Here is an 18701-nt window from a genome sequence, read left to right as displayed (position 1 = left end):
TCAGAAGTTTCAGGTATTTCAGGTGGTTTAAGTGTTGTACCACTTCTTGTGGTGATAGCTTTAGCTGTTTCATTTCGTGGGTTAGCATTTGTATCACTAGGTAGACTTTCCGGTTTTCTTTCACCTATTAACCTTGCTAGGTTACTTACTTCTTGTTCCAGATTTTGAATAGAAGCTTGTTGATTTCTAAATGCTTGAGCATTTTGTTCATTGGTTTGTTTCTGAGATGTGAAAAACTGCGTTTGAGTTTCAACTAGCTTCGTCATCATATCTTCTAAATTCGGCTTTTTATCATCGGTTTGTTGTGGTGGTTTGTTTTGAAAATTCGGTCTTTGCTGATTGTAAGTATTATTGGATACTTGTTGATTGCTAGGACCTTGTTGGTTGTTGTATGGAATATTTCGGTTATAATTCTGGTTTTGATTGTAAATCGGTCTTGGCGGTTGATAATTATTCTGATAATTATTTCCAGGCCTTTGGTTTATGTATGAAATATTCTCTCTTTGTTCCATTGTTAATTCAATACTGAGACAATCTTTTGTCAAATGTGGTCCTCCACACTGCTCACAACTAATTCGTATTGAGTGAATATCTTTAGTCATCTTTTCCATTCGTCTCTCCACAGCATCTATCTTTGCGGAAATGGAATCTAAGTCATGACTAGAATCGGCTCTAGCTGCTTTAGATGATCTAATGATATCTTTTTCTTGGTGCCACTCATGTGAGTGGGAAGCAGTATTATCAATAATTTTGTAAGCATCAGTTTCGGTTTTCTTCATAATAGAACCACCAGCTGCTATATCTATGTCTTTCCTTGTAGTGATGTCGCATCCTCGGTAGAATATTTGTACTATTTGACAGGTGTCTAAACCATGTTGCGGACATCCTCTTAACAACTTTCCATATCTTGTCCACGCCTCATATAGAGTTTCATTTGGCTTCTGTGTGAACGTAACAATTTCTGCTTGAAGTCTTACGGCTTTAGATGCAGGAAAGAATTGTTTAAGAAATTTGTCAATTAAAACATCCCATGTATCAATCGCCCCTTCAGGTAACGATTCCAACCAATCTTTGGCTTCTCCCTTTAAAGTCCAGGGAAATAACATGAGATATATCTGTTCATCCTCCACTTCTCGTATTTTAAATAGTGTGCAGATCCTATTAAAGGTACGTAGATGTTCATTTGGATCTTCCTTCGGCGCACCACTAAATTGGCATTGATTAGTCACCATGTGTAAAATTTGTCCTTTGATTTCATAATCTGGCGCATTAATGTCTGGATGAGTAATTGCGTGACCTTGGCCAGTGCGTTTAGCTCTCATTCGGTCTTCCATACTTAGAGGTTCTAGATTCTCCATAATTGAATTTGTTGAATCGGTATCACTAGATGATTCTGATTTAATAGTTCGTTCCTCAACAATCTCTGTTTGAATGATTGGTGGTTCCGGAGGAAAGTTTAGTGGTTCAGGATCTACGAACCGTTCCTGAATATTTTCTGGATTCTCAATTGTGAGGTTGGGTTCAAAAAATGGATTATCGGAAATTTGAACTGAAGTACTTGGTCGACTGGATGACGATTCTAAAGAAAAATCAACGGCGGTTATATTTGTTAAACGATGTCTTGATCGAGTTACAGGTGGTGAACGTCTTGCTCGGTGCATTCACTGAATATCCTATTAGTTTTTAAAAAGGAAAGAAAAATTATAATAAGTTATCCAATTAATAGACTTTTCTGATTTTGCCCACGTTTCGAATAGCCAAAAGATGCAGCAGAGGGGCAGGATTCGTTTGGTCTCAATATAATTGAGGACTGTTTGGCTCCAATAACCCGGTCCACGTACAAATCCAACTATTACTACGAACCAGAAAATTTTGATGTCTATCAATTTAACCACTCAAAATAAATTTTCGTAATTTTAAGAAATTTAGATAAGAAGTAGAATAAAAATCTATGTCCTAAAACTAGAATAGCGAGAAATAAGAGAGAAAAAGAGTTCGTCGAAAAAGGTTGAAAAAAAAAAAAAAAAATGGTTGAAAAATAAAAGATGACGGAAAAATAAAAGGAACTTATAAAAACTTAACTAACCTAACCTTATTACTACAACTAACTTAAAATTATAATCGCAAATTGAAATTACTAATTGGAATGATAATTGGTACATAGTAAAAGGTGTCTAAAAATATTAAAGCTTACAGGAAAAACTAAATCCTAAATGGAAATAACTTAAAAAGAAACTAAAACTTAAAAAGGCGTCGCAAAATTCTAAAGCACCTAAATCTTAGTCTAAAGAAAAAGCACTTAAGGAATTCTATGGCAAAGTCTAAAAATCTAGGAGTAAAAATAACTAAAGCAAAAACTAAGTTTAAAATTAAATATGAGCTAAAAAATACAAATGTTAGGCTACAACGATTAAAAAGGGACAAAATATAAAAATATACAAAAAGTTGTAAAAAGTACAATTTTTATAAAAATATTATTTTTATATTATTTTTTTAATAAAACTATTAATTTTATAATTTAATTAAACTTATTTAAACTAAAATATAAATTAAATAAAACTTAAATTAAAATAAAACTTAATTATAATATTAATTAGGGTTAATAATAATAATAATAATTAAAAATCCGTAATAAATGCTGAATTAGGGCATCTGTTCGCGTGTCAGACAAGCTCCGCGAGTTGCGGCAATTTATAAAGAAAACCCCGCGAGTCGCGGGGTTCAGAAATTCAGTTGACAGCTTTCAATTTTTACGCGTTTTTCTTTATTTTTTTTTTTTTATGTTTTCTGTTTTTTAAATAAATAAAAGATTTTAAAATAAAACTTATATTTTTATAAACTAAAATAAAAATAAAGAAACTTATAAAACTTAAATATTTAACAAAATTTTAAAAATACTTATATTTTTGTTTTTCTTTTTATATTTTTTAAAACGTATTTTTACAAAAACGAATTTTAATAAAAGTTAACTAAAATTTTTTTTTATATTAGCGTTGCGCTTCCGGCTTTTAAGATATTCCCCGGCAGCGGCGCCAAAAATACTTGATGTGCAGCGGGGTGTATATGTTTTTGGTGCGAAAATACTATTAAATACGATACAATTTTACACAAGATATTTATTTATTTATAGAATGGATATACTTAAACCTTGCTACAACACTTATAGGCAGTGTACCTAATCGTACAGTAGTGTAGTTTTTAGTAAGTCCGGTTCGTTCCACAGGAAAATCTTTAAACAAAGCTCAACGCTATATTAGTTTACTTTTATAAAAATACAAATATATATATAAGTAATATTATTATTATAAAGGGGGGTTTTTACCGTTTAATGACCGGTTTGTCGATTTTAAGACTTTAGTCGCAGTTAAAACCTAATGTAAAATATAAAATAAATATAAGACTTAATTTAAAGCGTAAAGTAAATAACGATAATGAAATTGCAAATAATAAAAATGCGATAAAATAAAAACAATAAATAAAAAGTACGATAATTAAAAGTGCGATTAAATATAAAATAAATAAAAGTGCGATAATTAGAAGTGCAATTAAATATAAAATAAAGGAAATTAAATATGAAATAAAAGAATTATGCTTATTTAAACTTCCGTAATCATGATGTTTGACGTGTTGATTTTAGTTTTATGCCCATGGGTTAATTGTCCTTTGTCCTGGATTATTTAATATGTCCGTCTGGTTTTTGTCCATAACAGTCCATCAGTCATAAATATAAAGTGCGAGTGTCCTCGTCAAATTATCCTTATACCCGAAGTTAAATATTCCAACTAATTGGGGATTCGAATTGTAACAAGGTTTTAATACTTTGTTTAATGAATACACCAGGTTATCGACTGCGTGTAAACCAAGGTTTTACTACTTTGTTAACAATTACACCAATTACCCTTGAATGTAATTTCACCCCTGTTTTATTTATTCTAGTGGCTATTAATCCATTCCCGTGTCCGGTTAAATGAACGATTATTCGTACATATAAATACCCCGCCCATCGTGTCCGATCGAGTGTATATGGTAATTTATAGGGACGCCCAATTGTAAATCTTTATATTAACATTAACAAACTTTCATTTAATTAAACAAATATAAAGCCCATTAATAGCCCATAGTCTAATTTCCACAAGTGTCGTTCTTTTATCCAAACCCCAATTATGGTACAAAGCCCAATTACCCAATTTTAGTAATTAGCCCAACATCATGATTACTTCGTTTTAAATAAGCATAATAATAACTTAGCTACGAGACATTAATGTAAAAAGGTTGAACATAACTTACAATGATTAAAAATAGCGTAGCGTTACACGGACAGAATTTCGACTTACACCCTTACAACATTCGCTAACATACCCTTATTATTAGAATTATAATTAAAATTAAAATTAAAATATAAATTATATATATATATATCGTATATATTGAGAGATGAGAGAAATAGAATATGAAATTTGATCAGAATTCGGTTTGCTTTATAGCCAGAGTTGAAATTTGGGGCTCCGCGACTCGCGGCAAAATCCCCTTCAAACTCCGCGAGTCGCGGAGATAGAAATTACAGCTCAGTCCTTGGAGTTTTCTCTGCCGACGGTTTTATATATATAAATATAATATATATATATAATTAATATAATTAATTATATATTATATTATATTTATATACATAGTTAACTTGTAATTTTTAGTCCGTTGCGTCGAGCGTTAAGAGTTGACTCTGGTCCCGGTTCCGGATTTTCGAACGTCCTCGCGTACAATTTAATATCTTGTACTTTGCGTTTTGAATCTTGTACTTTTGTAATTTCGAGACGTTTCTTATCAATAATTGGAACCTTTTTTATTGTCTTTTGTACTTTTGAGCTTTTTGGTCGTTTGCGTCTTCAATTCGTCGAATCTGTCTTTTGTCTTCACCTTTTATTATTTAAACGAATATCACTTGTAAATAGAACAATTGCAACTAAAAGCTTGTCTTTCTTGAGGAATAATGCTATGAAATATATGTTCGTTTTTAGCATTATCACTTATCTTGTCCAAAACTACGGTCTATACAGATCATTCAGCCCTCAAATATCTATTCACAAAGCAAGACGCAAAGCCAAGACTCCTACGATGGATCTTACTCCTTCAAGAATTCGACATCGAGATTAAAGACAAGAAAGGAGCAGAGAACGTCGCAGCAGATCATCTTAGTCGTTTGGAAAATCCAACGATGGAAAAGCTTGCAGAACAAGATATCAGAGATAAATTTCCGGAAGAACAGCTTATGAGTCTAGGACAAACTTACATAGGATCACAGTTTACCGATACCCCTTGGTATGCTAACATGGCCAACTACCTAGTTGCCGGAGTAGTACAAAAAGGGATGAGTACCTCCTGAAGAAGCAAGTTCTTTAGGGATGCCAAGTACTACTACTGGGAAGATCCTTACCTGTTTAGAATTTGCCCTGATCAGATAATCAGGAGGTGCGTAGATGAAAAGCAAGCAGCAGGGATTCTTCACCAATGTCATCATGGACCAACTGGAGGTCATCATGGAGCGAACTTAACAGCGAGAAAAGTCTACGAATCAGGATTCTATTGGCCATCTATATTTCGAGATGCGCAAGAGCTTGTAAAGCGTTGCGACGCATGCCAAAGGCAAGGCAATATCTCTATGAAGAACGAGATGCCTAGGACTAATATCCAAGCTTGCGAGATCTTCGATATATGGGGATTAGACTTCATGGGCCCCTTCCCAAAGTCTAACGGGAAATAATACGTCCTCATAGCAGTAGATTACGTCTCCAGATGGGTCAAAGCTCAAGCATTTCCGACTAACGATGCCAAAGTCGTCACAAATTTCCTGAAGAGACTATTTTGCAGATTTGGAGCTCCCCGTGCAATCATTAGTGATAGAGGCACACACTTCTGTAACACTCAGTTTATGAAGGTGATGCAACAATACGGAGTTACCCACAAGATGTCCACTGCCTATCATCCACAGACCAACGGACAGGCAGAAGTCACAAACAGAGCACTCAAAAGAATCTTAGAACGAACTGTCAACCATCATGGAAATAAATGGGCCGAGAAGCTAGATGATGCTCTGTGGGCATTCCGGACTGCTTACAAGAATCCTCTAGGAACTACACCCTACAGAATGATCTATAGAAAAGCCTGTCACCTTCCGCTGGAACTCGAATATAAAGCTCTCTGGGCGCTGAAGACCAGCAACCTCGATCCCTCAGTTACTGGAAAACATAGGAAAATGCAAATGAACGAACTCGCCGAATTGAGAGACCAAGCTTATGAAACATCATACATCTACAAGGAACGAACGAAGCTTACGCATGATGCCAAATTAATCCCTACAAAGTTTACCCCTGGAGATAAAGTTCTTCTCTTCAATTCTCGGTTTAAGAAGTTCGCGGGAAAATTCAGATCAAGATGGAGTGGCCCATACAAAGTTGTGCACGCTTTTCCACACTGAGCCGTGGAGTTGGAGGGACTTACTGGTAATTTCAAAGTCAATGGCCACCAGTTGAAAGCCTATTTAGAAGACCACGATAAGGAGGAGCACCTCTTCTCCTTTGATCCATTCTGACGACCTGACAAGGAAACGTCGAGCTGTAACGACTTGATAAACAAAGCGCTCTTGGGAGGCACCCCTTTCTTATCCTTTTTATTATTTATTTTATTTTCATTATTTTCAGTTTTTAAGATATTATTTCTGTACTAACAACTAAGCGCCATACTTGCGCTTAGTGCTTACAAGTTTGTTTAATGTGTTTAGGCGCTATGCCAAGTTCAGGAGCATCAGCTTGCATTCCCGTACGCAGGAGGAGGACTCCTGTCGTCTATTCATCAGGAAGCAGCGCCGATCAGAACAGGCCATCTACAGGGCAATTAGGCCCTAGGAGATTAGTATTACAGAGCATTGAGGAAGATATCGGCACAGCACCGCCATCTCCTCCCGTCAGACGATCTAGACGTCTAGCCAGGAGACCGGCCGAGCATGCACCATTGCCAGATTCACATGAGCCTACGATATCTATCCACTATAGAGCTACTATGAGTGACCCAGATGTTGCATGGGCGCTACTCAGGGATCAGCAGAGCCTTTACAAAGCTCTGAGAGCATACCCCCGATGTGAGGGGATGCCACATAGCACCCTGGGCCCATCTTCATATAGGCTAGCACCCCGTGTCCAGTCGACACGACGGTCTACGCCTGGGCAGTCTACACCAGCTTCGGTTCACTCCGTTGCTATGCCTCCACATGCTTCTCCCACTCCTATTTTGCTGCCTGCCCCAGTTACAGAGCCAGTTCCAGCTACAGTATTGCCAGATGGTTGTCATTTAGTGACTATTCCTATTTCAGTGGAGCCGCCAACGGCCCAGGCTTTTGAGATCACTGGGAGCATACCCGATGAGGAGCTTTGCCCAGACTTATCTCACCTGAAGATACCGTCAGACTTATGTCTAGACTCTTTGCTAGGCCCTGAGATGGATATAGGGCAGCCTTTAGAGCACATGCCGAGCTTGGAGGACGACGTTCTCGGATATTTTGCAGAGCAGCCACACATTGACCAGGATAGTATCTTATAGACTACTTTATCTTTATTTTATGTTTCAGTTTTTATCTTTTAAAAGAATTGTACTAAAAAGTTGTTATATAGTGGAAATGATGCCTTTCTCTTTTTGTTCTTCATGCAGAAATATCATTATAAAAGAGACTGGTATGTAGGAGATGGACCGTAGGAAGGCCCAGCACTAGGAAAGTAACACGACCATAAGGAAGTAACCATTCCTCAAACCTATTTCAATTATAACGCACTAAAATCTCTAAGTGTGGGGTAACCCCCGCTACCAACTTAGAATTTTAGAAGTCATATCCTTAATTTATAAAGTATTAAAATATTCTTTCTAGAGAACATTAGGGACAATGTTCTTCTAAGTGTGGGGTAATGGGTAAGGTTTTTAAGGTCGAAGTTTTTAAGTCAAGTAACCATAAAACGCTAGATTTTGAAAAATTCTTTTGTCCAAAAGTAATTAAGCAATGGATATTGGGTAATTTTGAAAAATTCTTACTTTGTTTTTGCCCAAAAGATCTAATAAAATTGCTAGAAATCGGTTTTCGGAACATTTATTAGAACGGAACGATTAAGCTAAAACTAATGTTTTGTGTCAAAAGATTTCTTTTAAGAAAATATGTTAAAGGCTACGCATGATCAAGCAAGACCCCTACTCTAAAAAGTGAGGAATCTTGGACCCAAAGTAGCTGTATGACCCATCAAATCTACAGAACTTTGTTATTTCAATTGATGAGCGTGCCGGTGTACAGTTCAAGTTAAAACTTGGTTCAGACATACGTTTCAAGGCCAATGGTTAGTAAGCGCCATACGTGGTGCAGGTGCGATACTCCTTCCGAAATCATTCCGAATAGAGAAGACAAAAACCATCCGTTTCCGTTTCCACTCCACGTAATCTTAACCAGACCAACTCATAAAAAGAGTTGATGAATCAGAAATATTCACCCCAAATTCACTCCCAAAATACACCATTCACATTTCATTCCCCTTTCCATTTCACCAAAGATCCAGAGATCAATGAAGAGATAGATCGATCAAATTCGCTTCAAAAGCACTAGTCGAAAGATTCTGAACCCCTGATTGTTTTTGATAGGTCAAAGACCTATTTTCAGTGGATTATCACTTTCTCTCTGGGCACCAGGAACAAAAGACAAAAGTTATGAAGAAAGGGTATGCAAAAAAAAAATGATGATTATTTGAAAAGGCAAAGTCTCTAGGAGCAAAGTCTCTAATAAGGCAAAAAGAAACCCAAGGAGATGCCCTGAAGAAGAATGATGGAAGAGCAAAATAAAATTCTAGACAAAGTCTTAGCAAAATCCGCCTCTTCCAAAGAAAACCTTTACGGAATTCTCAGCCATTATCTATCCAAAATGGATACTCTGAAGAATCAAAGTCTATCAAATCTCTCAAAAACAAAAGATCTGGATCCCTTTCACCCAAACTTCATAAATTTCCAACCAAACCCTATAACCCGTCTCCCTCTTGAAAGAATGCTTAGGAAGAAGATCAGTGCCATCCTTACTTAACCGGTGGAGATATCGATGCTTTACCAAGACTATGATGTGAACTGTTACACGACTGGCTTCTGAGCGACAATACAACTAGAATAGGACACCCTAAACACTTGAGTGATATGAGTGATCCGTCAGTGAGAACCCTGATCATGTATACTCTACATCTGAGAGTTGGAAAGTACGCCTTTTCCACTATGGACGAAATCGAAATCTAACGACCAAATCATCGAAGTTTGAAACTTTTTCTAATACTTTCGAAAGATGGACCGACTTCTGATGAAGGCATAATAAAAAGATCTAAGGGTGGGGCAAAGAAGAATCCATTAGAAAGATTCCGATATTCCCACTTTCTTGCTTGAGGACAAGCAAAGCTAAGTGTGGGGTATTTGATATCGGGCAAAAAGTCACGTTTTTACCCCCTAAATCAGGCCCTAAAACAATAAAGATTAAAACTTTGTCGGCAAAATTATCGCTTTTTCGGTTGATTTTGTAGATTAAGTAATTACAAAGGCGATGCAAAACGAATCAAGTAAAACGGAGCTAAAACGAAGATTCTAGAGCGAGAATGGTGAAAGACAAGAAATCAAGTTACGATCCAGTGAATTCAGGCTGACCAGGCATAAAAAACGGCCTGCCAAACAGCCTGCCGTATGGAAACGGCCTGCCAAATACGTGCTACCAAGCGAGCCACCAAACGGGCTGCCACAAAAACGGGCTGCCAAATACGTCCTGCCAAACGGCCTTCCAGCCGTATTTGGCAGTTTTCCAAGTCTATTTAAAGGGCCTCCTCCATTCATTCCAACACACACTCAGATTGCAATTCAATTTACATTTTCAATATTATTTGGTAGTTTTTAGCAGTAGTTAGCTAGTTTTTATTTTCTGGAAGATATCCCGGCGAGTCCCTCGGATCCCGGGCAGATTAGTTCGGCTTTTTCAGGCTTTTATCCGGTACGCCTATCTTTTGTATTAAACATATATTCTTATATTTTATGTTTAATAAAGCGTTCTGATATTTCCATGATAGCTTAATTTATCTGTATGTTGCCATGATAGAAGTTTGGGTTAGCGTAATTATGTTAATTTAGTACGGTTACTTTTATACTGCTGAACTAGGAAGTCTGATAGATTTGTATGCTAGCATCTTAAGGATTGACCAACTTAGGTTGTGATCAGGACTTTTCCACCTATATGAAATTAGCTACTTCATAGGATTAAGACTCCAGGTTATACTGTATCTGAAGATTCTATGAACTCGGTATGGCCGGAGTTCCCGAGAGGCATCTAATGCACTTTTAGGACACGGAACCTAGGAATTGAGACATGAATGACCTAGTATGCCTATTGACTATTTCGAAGAGACCTCTTAGGAGCTATTAAGATCTAGTTAGTGCCTCTACTGTATGACCCAAGCATATTGCATGTTCTTGTCTGATTGTTGCCATAAGTCTTAGTCATATCAACTGTTTAGGTACTCATTAGGTTTCTATCTGCTTTACTATCAGTATGTTAACCGTAATGCTGTATAATGTTTGATTTGTGGTGATCTCACTAGTATGATGAAATGGTAGTTAGTTATCAATCAAGGTTTTGCCAACTTAAACTGACAGACTCCTTCCGTTTGTGATCAGTGTTCAATCAACACGGCACGCTGTTATAACTGATAACGGGGTTAGGATTAGAGCTCTACCCACTAACAAACCTAGTGCTTTACTAAGTATAACCTCCGATATATTGCTACGCTTCAGTTATACGACCAAGTGACATACTTTTCACTGCTCAAAGAGAACTCTAAGAGTTCAGAGATAAGTAGGTCTGTGTAATTGGCTCATCCAACCAGATCAACATCAATCCAAGCATAGCCTTAACATAATCATAATTACCTCTACCTAACCCAACACTGATATCTTGGTCAACATTTTCCTGATCTGCATACTCCGGATATCCTCCCACCTTATTTCCTTTTCTGCATTTAGGACCTTTAGCTAAAAACAACTACTATCTTCTATCCAGGTAATTTAAATAAAAGACAATTATCCACTTGATCTTCAATTTGTCAATCAGCATAAAAATTCGACACTAGGTTAATTTACACATCTACACCTTAGAAAGTAAAGTAATTTAGGTGCCGCAAAATATAAATAAACGAAGACACTGTGTGCAGCCGAATCGGACATCCTGCGACCTAACGACACCGCAGAAATAAAACCGTCCGTTATTGGCATATCAATGGCATCTGAAAACTCGAGAAAAATTGATTTCGTTCATATAAAAAGTCATCAAGTAACACTACACGATCACTCACATACTTACATTTAACTTAGATTAGCTATATTAACACAATAGATTAACTGTTTTGACAAGTGATCACTCAACCCAGATAAATAAAAGCGATTATGAAGATTGTTACTTCAATCAAATGCATTGCACATTGCCGTTGAGTTTGCTAAATTCTGAATAACATGTAGTACTTGCAATAAAAAATAGTTTTTTTTTGTAGCAACTAAACTCAGAGTACTACGCATTATGCATGAACGTATAGTTATTTTGTGGCACTTTTTTACGAATGATTTCAACAATATAATATGATATTAAAAGAAGTATAAGAAAGATATATAAAGATTATTAATCTTAACCATGTCACGAAAGTAATGATCACCTCTTTCAAGCTTCCGAAAAGAAAAAAAAATGTCACACAACAGCCTAGTGATACACAACTATGAAATTATAGATTGGCTATAAATTAGACCTGTGTATATAGTGACGAACAATCAGCTTTGAGAATGATTAATAGATCCACAAAGACATGAAATTACACGTGTGAGATCATGAATCATGCTCAACATACAAAGTCAAAGGAGTTTAAAGTAAGCATCTTGGGTTCGTAGTTAAGTACTTTCGTAAGTTCCCAGTAGTGTACTTGGTTATGTCATACAAAACAACAATCAACATTTAACATACTACATTATTACAAATCTCAAATCTATTAAAAATGCTTCATGAATATGATGTGTACTTAAAAGACTTGGTAAACAGAGCCGGTACCAGTACAACATATACTCTTTCAAGAGTACAAAAGCTAATTTTAAATCACAGCAGCAATCCGGAAAATGAGTGTGAACCTTAGTAAATTTCTGTGATGTAATTATGGACGATAACAAAAACTACTGAAAGTTTAGATGTACATGTACAGACAGAGGAACTTTCTAACAATTGCTACATACATCAACTCAGGTAACTATCTAAAAAGATAAAGTAGAGAGTTTTCTTTACTTGTGATGGTGTTAAATACTAAAAAGTAATCTACTTTGCCGAGACAAAAAGAATTTTGAAACAGGAACAGTTATCCCTCAGGTACTACAATGTCGGGACCACAGCCCTCAGCAAAATCATAGGCTTAAAAATTTTCCCAGGTACTATTTATACTCCCTACCGAGTTAACAAATATTAACATCTTCCCAAATCACAGCTACAGCTTTAAGGCGCCAATCATAGACCACTCCCCCACTTATGAGTATGACCCACTCAATCTTTCACCTATATCCAAACATAATAAATAATCAAAGATATATAAAAGCTTACCTATTGTTGGACGTGGGGAACCCCTTATCTTCAAAATCTCAGGATGAGGAATGATTGTATTGTAATTTGACACGGAAGAAATTACATAAAGAAGTTTTAAGTAGAGCAATAGAAGACCCAAAAGATAAATTTATGACAGAAACTGGAAAAGCAAAAGTAAGCAGTTACCTTTAGTTTTTTCAAGTTGTTATCCTTTTTTCTCTTATTGAAAATTATACTCTTAAACTCTTAAATAATGTCGAGTGACCCATTTGTAGTTGATAAAACTGAGCACAACTAAGTTATATTGAATAAAATGTTGATAAACAACATTATAAGCTGAAGTTACAGCTGAAGTTACAACATTATGAGCTGAAGTTAGAGCACGATGATACTAAAGTTTTATAGTTCACATACTGAATTCAAGTTTTTTTAACCAAAAGTAACGTATTTGACACCTAAACATTCAAATTTTGATTTACCGATAAGAAGTAGTAGCACGTCAACCTGGAGTGATCAAACCAAGTGATCAATTTCTTAATACCACTGCAACCTGGAGTCAAGTTTTATAGCAGACCAGCCTATTTCCCACCAAAAACACCACATATGACCCTAAGTGGATCTATTCGTTGTTTTCTTGTTTATAATCTGATCACAACATACATATCCACAATGGACGACACATCCAAAAATCAAAATTGGTCTCTGTCACTTACCATTGATTTTTTAACCCGCACACTATCCCACCCTTTACTTTCGGGTTAAGGTATCAACACCTCAGCTTATATACAGCCTATATACACACTTTGGTTATGATACTTGAAGATTAAACAATGGAATTTGTTCATGGAACCTGAAAAATAAAAACGATCATGATCACGATACATCCGAAGTTTCTGAATCTTCTATATGTACATGAAGTAAAACTCATGACCTATCTATTAAGGTTCAACATAATTCAATTAAGGTTCAACCTGTAAATATTACACATAAACATTGTGACATGTCTTTTATGCGCAACATAGGTATTTATTAGAAACAATTCAACCAAACATCACACATAAACAATCGATTGAGATATTATAATAGGTTTAATTTGCATACCTGCAAGAATGGAATAATCGATTGATGGAAATCAACTATCTGGATGGGTAAATAAACAATAACGAAACAATATTCAAAGATTTTGTTCAACAATTCCCATATCATTGTTAAAGATTAGCAAATCGAGCAATTAAAACACAACAAAATATGTTATGTGAGGTAACACAAATGTGACATTACAATAAACAGCCTAAATTAATTGAACAAGATCACAATTTAACAGAGTGCCCATTTTGATCATTCAATGTTTGTGATTGTTAAAGTGAGGTTATAGTTTGAAGTCTCAGTCATAACGGTTTCTGAAATAAATGTGGTTTGATAATTCCATAACCAATAGATACAAATTCATACAATGATTTTATTGGTTTGCAGCAATAGTAATTGAAATATTATATTTTACGTTGTTATAAATATCAAGTAACAGATCATAAGTACATACAGAAATAGAGTTCCATGAGTATTAAATGATCTTACAAAGCAGTGGTTAAATTGTTGAGGATCTGCAAACTCAGTAACATGAACCATTAAAAATCACATTATAAAGAAAACTATAAATTTAATGTGAGATGATTTCACTTAAAAATCACATATAAAACTATATATTATCAGTACATGGCTTTAAAGTTCGATAATTATTATTTCAGTAAAAATCATCTACACGGCTTTAAACACAAATCGTATCACCGTACACAATTATTGTACACAATTATTTCAGTAAAACCATCTAAATCTCGATATTACTGAATAAAAAGATCGACCTAAATCAATATATCGTCTTTTTTGCATAATAAAATCTGTAAGATCCAACACAAGTAGTATCACTCTACTCATCTACTCATTTATTTCGGTAAAACCAAGTCGATCTCGAAATTTACACAATAATAAAATAATTTTAAAAATTAAAATAATAATACGACGATTATAGATAAGTAATAATGAAAATACCGATTGCGATTTCTCAGATATTTGGCGATGATATTGCATCGTCAACAAACCCAAATTAAATTTCGGATTAAAAATAAATTGATATGATAAATCGGGAGAATGGAACTGTCGATGTCGATGTCGATCTCGATCATTGATTTTCTGTTGATGCTAATCTTTAATTGATTGAAGTTTGGATAAGCTTCAATTGATTGAAATCTAGGATGGATCGGAGGAAGGAGTTTTGATTTTATGAAACTGCCCCTGATTCTATGAAACCGCTCCTGATTATGCGCTTGCAATCCTTCAATTAAATTGGCCATCTGATAAAAATGCTAGTGAAAATACGAATGGCAAAGTGACATTTGTAAATTTGTCAAAATTATTAGAGATAATCTTGATTAAAACAGCAATTTACACGTCAGCATTATAGTCCTTAGATTAAGGTGGAATTGACACATCAGCAGTATATCACATGCTTTATAAGTGGTAGAGAAGATATATATATATATATATATATATATATATATATATATATATATATATATATATATATATATATATATATATATATATATGATTGCGATTTCTCAGATATTTGGCGCTGATATTGCATCGTCAACAAACCCAAATTAAATTTCGGATTAAAAATAAATTGATATGATAAATCGGGAGAATGGAACTGTCGATGTCGATGTCGATCTCGATCATTGATTTTCTGTTGATGCTAATCTTTAATTGATTGAAGTTTGGATAAGCTTCAATTGATTGAAATCTAGGATGGATCGGAGGAAGGAGTTTTGATTTTATGAAACTGCCCCTGATTCTATGAAACCGCTCCTGATTATGCGCTTGCAATCCTTCAATTAAATTGGCCATCTGATAAAAATGCTAGTGAAAATACGAATGGCAAAGTGACATTTGTAAATTTGTCAAAATTATTAGAGATAATCTTGATTAAAACAGCAATTTACACGTCAGCATTATAGTCCTTAGATTAAGGTGGAAATGACACATCAGCAGTATATCACATGCTTTATAAGTGGTAGAGAAGAGAGATATATATATATATATATATATATATATATATATATATATATATATATATATATATATATATATATATATATATATATATATATATATATATATGGTGGCATGATTAGTGGGAAAGTAACCAATCGGGGGGAAGCGTAGGAAGCAAAAAAAAAAAATTTCATTTTTTTTGAATTTTTTTTCAGGCATCAAGATCACACGAAAATATGAATATTTAAAAAAGATACTTCGTGATGAATGTTATTATTTAGGCGGGAAAATGATCGAAAAAAATAACATTCAAGATAATATTGATCGTGAAAGATGTTAACGTTTTTTTCATGTTTTGTGAAATAAAATTTAGCCCGATTTAGAGTTTAGGGTTTAGAGTTTCGTGTTTTGGGTTTAGTCCCTAAATCCAAAACCCCAAACCCTAAATCTTAAACCCTAAACTCTAAACCGTTCGTGTTAAAAACTCAATATAATCCTAAATCTAAACCCTAAACCCTAAATTTCTAAACCCTAATATCTAAACCCTGTAAACCCTAATATCTAAGCCCTAATATCTAAAACCTCAACATACGCGAAAAACACGATAATTGTAATATATATTACTTCTTCGAGCGTTTTCCCGCCGAAATAAATACATTTAGCACAAAGTGTCTTTATTAAATGTTCATATTTTCATCCAATCTATAATGTTCGTGAACAAAGTTTTTTCAAAAAACGAAAAAAAAAGTTGTTGCTTCCCCCCGCTTCCCCCGATTGGTTACCTCCCATTGATCCTACCACTATATATATATATATATGTATATATATACGTACATATATATATATATATACGTACATATATACGTATACATATATATATACGTATATATACGTATACATATATATATATATACGTATATATACGTATATATATATATATATACGTATATATATGTATACATATATATATATATATATACGTATATATACGTATATATATATATATATATATATTGGGGAGTAATTTTTTTTTGAAATTATCTTTTTTCAAATAATAAGATCACATGAAAATATGAACATTTAAAAAGGATATTTTGTGACGAATATTATTATTTTGGCGAGAAATCGCTCGAAGAAATAAATGATAACATACATCATGAGTAATGTTTTAATTAGAGTTTATTTGCATCATTTTTTTTTCATCTTGTGTGAAGTGTTTTTTTTTTTCAAAATTTAGTTCGATTTAAAGTTTAGGGTTTAGTGTTTTGGATCTAGTCCCTAAACTCAAAACTCTAAACCGTTTATGTTAAAAATTCAATCTAAGCCCTAATTTCTAAACCCTAAACACTAATTTCTAAACCCAAAACCCTAATTTCTAAATCCTAATAGCTAAACCCTAATCTTTAACCCCCTAATTTCTAAGCCCTAATTTCTAACCCCTTAAAACAAACCCAGAAGCAAAACATTCATTGATATCATTTATTTCTTCGAGCGTTTTTCCGTCAAAATAATAACATTTATCACAAAGTGTCTTTTCTAAATATTCATATTTGTGATCTTAATGCTTGAAAAAATAAATTAAAAAAAAACAAAATAAAATTACTTCATCCGAAAAAAGTGCTTCCATCTTGATTAAAACACTCCTCATAGACACGATAGTTGGAGATGCTCTAAGTATATCATTTACCTTGTATAATTTTTCGTGAAAAAGTTTTCTTTTTTTTTTTTTTTTTTAAATTGGCAGCATCCAAAATCACCAAGAACCCTCCGATTGGTTTTGCCTTGATGCGTCCACCTGGACATCATGATATTCCAAAAGGACCCATGGGATATTGTTTTTTTGGTAATGTTGCTATTACAGCTCGATATGCGCAACATGTCCATGGACTTAAACGTGTTTTCATTATCGATTTTGATGTCCATCATGGGAATGGCACTAGCGATGCATTCTATAATGATCCTGACATATTTTTTTTTATCTCAACTCACCAAGTAAGTAACAAACCTTCAATCATTTCTTTATTTTTAAATTGCCATTCACTTTGGTATAGTATATGTATAAATATAAATTCTCATTTCTTATTTAATTGATCTGGTATTCTTTGAGCCTGGGTTATCTCACATGGTAAAGGTGACATTTTGACATATATACTCTTTGATGGGTCAGGTGTCGATTAAATAGATGAAATAAAATTACTAGCTCATTTTAGAATTGCTGTGTGCTAAACAACACCATTGTTGAAACATGATATAACTATCACACCTAGAAACCACTGATTCTTTATATATATAGTTTCAAGTATCAAACAAAATTTGAGCCATTTAGGTGTCAAAAGTTAAATAGCTTACCTAACCTAGCTTCAAGATTTTAGCACCAGGATTATATAATGAAAGTATAGGTAAATTGGTAAAGTAGTAGCATGAGCTGAAAAGGAATACATATACATATGAGAAAATAAAAAAAGAAGCTAGAAAACTATTGTAATATATATACTAACAACACACCCACAAACAAAGATTCCAAAAAAAAAAAAAAAAAAAAAAAGGATATGTAGTCCAGGAAGCTTCAAGTTTTGACATAGGGCTGCTTTTTACCATTATGAGTATTATTTTATATTTAGGTACTTCAAATGCTATAAAAAAGGGGGCCTTTTTAGTAATCGAATATGAAGCAAATCAAAATAATCAATTACTTTTGATCTCCAATTGAGCATCGCCTCATTCTATTTGCATAATGAATATAGGCAATGAATATGAATAAACAAAAGCTTCTCAAAAGCATAAGCCAAATTAGAAGCAGAAATCAAAATCCTAAATTCTTAAATTCGTAAGAAAGGCAATGCTTACTCGGTAGTTAATAAATGAAAATCGCATAGACGATAACGAAAACAATATATGTGGGTGTGACAAAGTGTGTTGCAGGGCGGAGAAGACGACGCAGCCAGCACTTGCGAAAGTGACGATGTCGATGAAGGTGATGGTGGTTTTGACGGAGTGGATT

General features: G+C 34.2%; 1 long non-coding RNA gene across 1 annotated transcript in view; it reads right to left on the bottom strand.

The window, feature by feature from the left end:
- The window catches only part of LOC139893211 (uncharacterized), a 171714-nt gene that overhangs the window by 131011 nt on the left and 22002 nt on the right, over positions 1–18701 (bottom strand). The gene's annotated exons all lie outside the window — the stretch shown is intronic.

Source organism: Rutidosis leptorrhynchoides, chromosome 2, assembly GCF_046630445.1.
Source record: "Rutidosis leptorrhynchoides isolate AG116_Rl617_1_P2 chromosome 2, CSIRO_AGI_Rlap_v1, whole genome shotgun sequence".
NCBI classification, from domain to species: Eukaryota; Viridiplantae; Streptophyta; class Magnoliopsida; order Asterales; family Asteraceae; genus Rutidosis; species Rutidosis leptorrhynchoides.
Note: the sequence above shows the minus strand (reverse complement) of the source record. Positions and strands in the feature narration are given on the sequence as shown.